The sequence below is a fragment of the Castanea sativa genome, chromosome 12 (assembly GCF_040712315.1).
Source record: "Castanea sativa cultivar Marrone di Chiusa Pesio chromosome 12, ASM4071231v1".
Taxonomy (NCBI): Eukaryota; Viridiplantae; Streptophyta; class Magnoliopsida; order Fagales; family Fagaceae; genus Castanea; species Castanea sativa.
In genome coordinates this window covers 8,800,603-8,806,907 of record NC_134024.1, presented here as the reverse complement: position 1 = coordinate 8,806,907, position 6,305 = coordinate 8,800,603, and the positions used below count along the sequence as shown (strand labels likewise).

The 6,305-nt window shown below is 34.0% G+C and overlaps 1 long non-coding RNA gene across 1 annotated transcript; it reads right to left on the bottom strand.

The window, feature by feature from the left end:
* Window positions 1-248: 248 nt before the first annotated feature.
* Window positions 249-1,443, bottom strand: LOC142619221 (uncharacterized). Its single transcript, XR_012841462.1, has 3 exons — window positions 1,367-1,443; window positions 1,089-1,158; window positions 249-315 (listed from the first exon to the last, which is right to left on the bottom strand). It is a non-coding gene; the product is annotated as an uncharacterized LOC142619221 (long non-coding RNA).
* Window positions 1,444-6,305: the final 4,862 nt, after the last annotated feature.

The window sequence follows — 6,305 nt, the reverse complement described above, 5'->3', positions numbered from 1 at the left end:
ACAATTCAACTGTTATACAATCATCACAATTACTGATGATTTTTCCAAGAATAATATTTCATTTACGAAGAGCTAACAATTTTATGACTTAAATCTAGGAGCAGCATGAATTGCCGCTAATACTTAAAAAAAAAAAAAAAACAAAATGGAACCACCTCATAAAGTGTGGTACAAACAAAAATCATTCCAATATCAACCTTTGGCAGCCAGCCAGCTAGGTAAACATGTAACTAATGTAGAGCAAATTTCAGAATAGCCTTAATTTCACGTTGGGGGCCGACCTGAACCTAACAGCTGGCCGATTAGATTAGTCACCTGGCAAAAACACAAAACAACTTGCTTTTATTTCCATTACATGATGGTAATCACATGCAAATCATAATTCATAGGTGATGAAATACCAATTCCATACACTAAATTACCACAAAACAAAATAGAACCAGCAAGCAACCCCCACTATTCAAATACTGATGTCACAGAAAATCACATGACTATAAGGTTAGGCCTTTCTAAAGCAACACCAAGGCTGCAAGACTTATACAGATATTTCTAAGCTATTGTCATGGTGCACAGAATTATCGGTATAACGTATGCATTGATAAACTAAATAAAATAACGTGAAGGAAGCATGGAAGTAATAAATGATATAAAATTAAACTTAAGCCAGAAACATGATGGAGAGAATCCAATCAAACATCAAGACCACAAAATTCAAAGAAAGGGCAAGGGGAAATATGAAACTTCTGTTGTGGACGGATTGAAGGTAAGAAGAAACTGAAATATTGTCTTTTTTGTAACAAAATCGAGTTCAAAAGAATATGACAATAGATGAGAGTTAGTCCACATTTAAAACATCTGCATTGCTCCTTATACAAGATATCTATGAGTAGCTTGAAAATATTTACAAACTTATCAAGCATATTATAACATGGATATGACTTTATATCAATCAAATTATAACAAGAGACAAGAGAGTAATATAATAATGAGAAATTTAATCTACCCCATCAAAAAAAAGTACATCAATCAAAAGTTTATACTGTGGAAAGTACTGTGTAGACCATATGTGAATATGATTGTCAACTTACATGCCAATATTTTGATACGCAGCGATCAATGCAACTATTTTCACCCATATTTAGTTCAGACTCCTTGTACCTGAAATAATAAATGATAATATGACCAATTTGATACATTTTCTTTACACAAGAATGTCAAATGAGTACTTTCGGCAATTAATTAATATAGAGAAAAAATTACTGAACTTTTTAAAAAAAGTTAACTGGATTCTTCAAAGGTGAATTCAAAATCAACTTAGAAAAGTTCACGCAAATTGCATGAAAGAAATTAACACAAAGTTTTGTACCTTTTCTCAACGCACTTATCAAAAACATGTGTGTATAAGCCTGATTCAAAAACAGAAAAAGGAAGCAGGTTAACCTCAATAAATATTTATTATGAATGGAAAACCATAAACAATGCAATTTTATTCAAAATATATATCACCAAGAGACATCCTCAACCATAGCAGTCCAATTCCCAATCTTAATCTAGCAAGTGAAAGCATTGATAAATGTGCTTACTATAGGGTAGTTTCTTTTTTGGTGGTAATTATGCACTCATCCTTTTTACAGGTGAGACCACACCTTAAAATGACATTGACCTAAATTCACAAAGTAATATTTCCAATCATGATGATTAGTCGTTTATTCGGTATCATCCTGATTCAGAGTACCTCACCTAACCTAGGAATAACCAAAGCTAAAATAAACTCTCAATGAGAAATAATGTTAACCTGATTTTTCACAGTAACTGGATTAAAAAAGAAAAAAAGAAAAATAGTTAGCTAATCCTAATTTGAAAGTAATCACTGGGCTGAACCTGAAACTATCTATGCAGCATCTGTTGTTGCTATTCAGAATTGGAGATGAACTTACCCTGTACTCTGTAATTGTTGTTAAGTAAAGGTGTCAGAGTAGCTATATCTTTATCAAACAAACAAGTGGGTTTTGGTTTTTGTCTCTTGCTACATTCTCTTTCTCTAGGTGCAGTGTTGCTCTACAACTTCTGTGGTAATGTACAAATGCTTTGGGAGCTGGGGGACCAACTATTTGTTACTCAAGTTGAGAGATTGCTTTGTTACTGGCTAATTCCCAGTTGAATCCTTGCCTTTGGCACCAGCTGGCTCTATCCAGAGCCACACTGCTAGAAAGTAGAAAGTAGAAACTAATGCTAAAAGAGGGACACAATTTTGATACAGGAGATGATCTAATTAGGAAGGCTGTTTTTATTTCAACTTCAATTTATGGTGATCATCATCCAGATAAAATATCTGCTCCTGAAACTCTGAGCAAACTCACCAGGCTTCTTTCAAATTCTAAATTTTAGAGAAACCAACTCTAAAACATAGCACAAACCAACACTAAAATTGGTGTTCTTACTGCCAAGGTGGTTGAAAAAAAAAAAAATCTCCTAAGTCCGTAGGTTCATAGTATCGTGTCCTCCCCACACTCCCAACCAAATCAGTTGAGAATTCAATCTCTGCCACTCAAAACTTGAAAATGCCAAAGAAATTGGCAGAACTAGCAAATGGTGCATTACCCTATAATAAACTTAGTTATAAAATTTAATATGTGATGGTTAGACTCTTTTGTCAACTAATAAGGACATCTTCTTCAACCCAAACCTGATGTTCTAGTTCTAGCCCAACCCGAGATTTCTTTGCCAAAGCCCTTCGGTGTAAAGATTAATTTGTCAAATATATAAGAATTGAAACTCAAACAAAACAATAATATCAAATACCCACAAAGTTTAGAGAAATAATATAAACCCAAGTACCATTTCACGAACATTAACACCATGTTTGGTTACTCAAAAAAAATCAAGAAAACCCCGGAACAAAAATTCTTGTCTTTAACGCCCTATTCTCCAAAACTGTTTGTTGGGCAAAATTGAGTGAACATTCACATTACTGCTTTTATAAGACCCAGATAAAGAAAAAAACCCAACTTTAATTTTTTAGATTCCTACCTTTTTTCTCAGCAACCAAACGTGGTATAAAGAAAAACCCAATATAAACCCTAAACTTTCATAGTGATAAGTTGAACCCAGAAGAAAGAATAGTCAATAAAAGTTGGAGATTGAGATGGAAACAGAGAACTTGAAGATTGTGGGTGTCGCCGCCGATTAAGAATGGAAGAGAAGAAGCGCCGCCGAGTCGTACAGGAAGAGATGAAGCGCTGCTGATTTGAATATGGATTGGAAGAGAATAAGCTAGAGAGTGGCGCCAACGAGTTGGATTGGATGAGAAGAAGCGTCTCCGATTTGAGGTTGTGGGTGTGCGCAGATGTGGTATCAACTGTCTGATTTGAGGGTTTTGTTTAGAGAGGCAATAGAGCAATGAGCAAACGATGAGAGAAGCAAATGTGAGACAGGAGAAAGGGCTGAAAAGCGTGATGAATGTTTTAATTTTTTGTTTATATATAAAACTGGTTTAACCGGTAACCAAAAACCTTTAAAATTACATCAACGGACAAGATCAAAACCAAAGTAAATTAACAGCTCAGATATAGGTGGGAACCGTACTCCCTTTTTTTAGGAGGGTACGGTAGAATGACCCAAAATGTATATATCCACTTGCTAAAAAAATATTATATGTTAAACTAGCCTATTGTGACGATTCTAAATAATAAAAATATTAAATATCTTGACTTGAGAATTACAAAAATTTGGGTTCAACAAAAATAAGAGTAATATTACATTCACAACATTTTTACAATAATTTCACAACAAATTTAATATAGTAAGCCGTTACTAATTCTAATTTGACCTAAATATCGATATTATTTTTTTACTCACTGATATTTTTTTTTTGCATAAGATTTATTGTAAAAGTCCAAAATTAATTCCCCCCCCCCCTAATCATAATTCTTAACCTTGTTATAATTTAAAAAAAAAAAAAAAATCTTAAAGACAAGACCAAACAACAAGAAGTGAAAAAATTGTTCAACAAAAAGCCTATTATAAAACAAAAAGATAAAAATCGCTAATCATTTAAATTTGTAGATCGTTCAACCTATTCAATTAAATAATCTCTAATTTCATTTTTCTTTAAAAAATGGTATTAAGAAAAATATTGTGATTGTGAGTTTTCTTTGATGGTGACGATAGTTATACTCTTTTTGGCTTTGCAATCGCAATAATTTTGCTCTCCTTAGTGACTTGACTTGTAATTGTAGTAAATATTTAAGTTATCACTTTATTAGCTTTTATATAATTTAGATTTCTTAATGACTACCCTAAAAATAATTCCTCGAGCTGCGCCTACGACATTTCTTTTCAAAGTGGAACTAAATTTTCTAATAAGATTAGCGTTCTTATTATAAAAATACTACTTATCTTAAAGTAGCGTGTGACAATACAATAATGCTAGTTTCAGTTTAACCCTTTTGTTCGGGATAAGTTAGTGGTAAAGGGTCCAAGTAAGTGTATATCTGGTAAACGTTCAAATAATCAAAGACCTTTCACTTTGTTTCCCACCCTATTATTTAATTCGTTTTCTAAAAGAAAAATGAAACCGAAGAAATGTTAATCGAAAGGAAATTGGGATGTTCAGATGGAGGGTTTATCCCAGTGTGACCGATACTGTACTGGTACCGGCTGTACCGGCCGGTACATACCGTACCGGCCAGTGCATCGGTACCGGTACACTTCTATATTGTACCGAAAAAAATACCGGCCGTACCGGCTGCGTACCGGCCAATTTTGAGCAATACCGGCCAGTACCGGGTGTACCGACCAGTAAAGAAAAAAGCTTTTTTTTTTTTTTGTTGTAATTTTTAAATTTTTGTAAAGGCATAATGGTAACTTATTTATATTAACTTCTTAGTATTATTTGTTTTCTTAGTATGCAATGAACAACTAAGCTTTCTATTTTTTATATTGTGTTTTTTTTTCTTTTATTTGATACTAAAGTCTAAAACTATGAATAATTTGTTTTGAATTGAGGTAATATTTTATAATAAACTTTTATATTTACTATAATATAAGTGAAATATTATATGTTTATAAACATGGTTCTAGAGATTTTGGTATGTGTGTGTGTCTATATATATATATAAAATAGCGGTAAACCTGAAACGGTACACCGGTATTGATTGGTATCTGAAATATATCGTACCGGTGGCCAAACCGGTACAGCCTCCAGTACGGTATTGACTTCCTTGGTTTATCCACGACACACGCATGGGTTCTCGAGAATCATGATTTGTTACATCGAGCTTTGGAGTTTCTGTAATTTTTCTTCTCATTCACATTCACACCGGTTGACTCTTTTTTATTTAACAAAATAAAACATTATATAATCTCTAAACAATATTTTATTTGAACGTCAAATTATGGTATACGACATGGTTAGAGCATTCTCATTAAGAATGCTAAATGGTATTAATGCTAAATTTTAACATACAAGATACTATAAAGGGTAAAAAACACACTCTATCAATGCTCTTAAATTTTATTATTTTTGCAATTCAGCTACAGTGAATTGCTAACTCTAGCAGCCCACTGTAGCAAGATTGTTAAAAAAAAAAAAAAATTGTTTAATTAAACACGCGCCTATCTCCTCTTTTTTACCTTGTTCTTTTCGTGCCTATCTCCGTTTTCCCTCATTCTTTTCGCGCCTCCTATTTTACCTCTTTTTTTTTTCAGGCTCTCTCATTCTCCCGCGCCTATGCCTCTGCCTCATCTCTCCTTTTTATTTTGTTTTATTTTCTTCGTTCTCCCTCAACCCAGCTGCTCTTCCCTTCCCTCAACCCACCCACGCTGCCAATTCATCTCTACTTCACTACTCCCTCTGACCGAACCACCATCACAAACACAGCCTCTGCTCTTCTTCCTTTGAGTGAACCCATACCGAACCCACTCTTCTCTCCCTGACCGAACCCACTGAACCCACTCTTCTCTCCTTGACCAAACCCAAAAACCCAATCTTGAAACCCATATTCTCATCTCAAAACCAAAGATTCAAGGAGGGGATTAGGCTTCCATTTGGGTTAGACTGAAGCTCCATGAGTCCGGCTTAAATTACCCAAATTTCGCACTCCAAAACCATCGTTGAACAGGGCATGACGCCATTTTGAGCTTTGGTGGACAAGTCCTCAGTTCATCTCTAATTCTCTCTTGTCAGGTACACCTTACTTTTTTTTTTTGGTTTCTAATTCTGTCCCTATAATTTTATCAAATCAATTGCAAATGACATGAACTTTTTATTTGTCACAAGTTCATCACCGATTGGGTCTTGTACT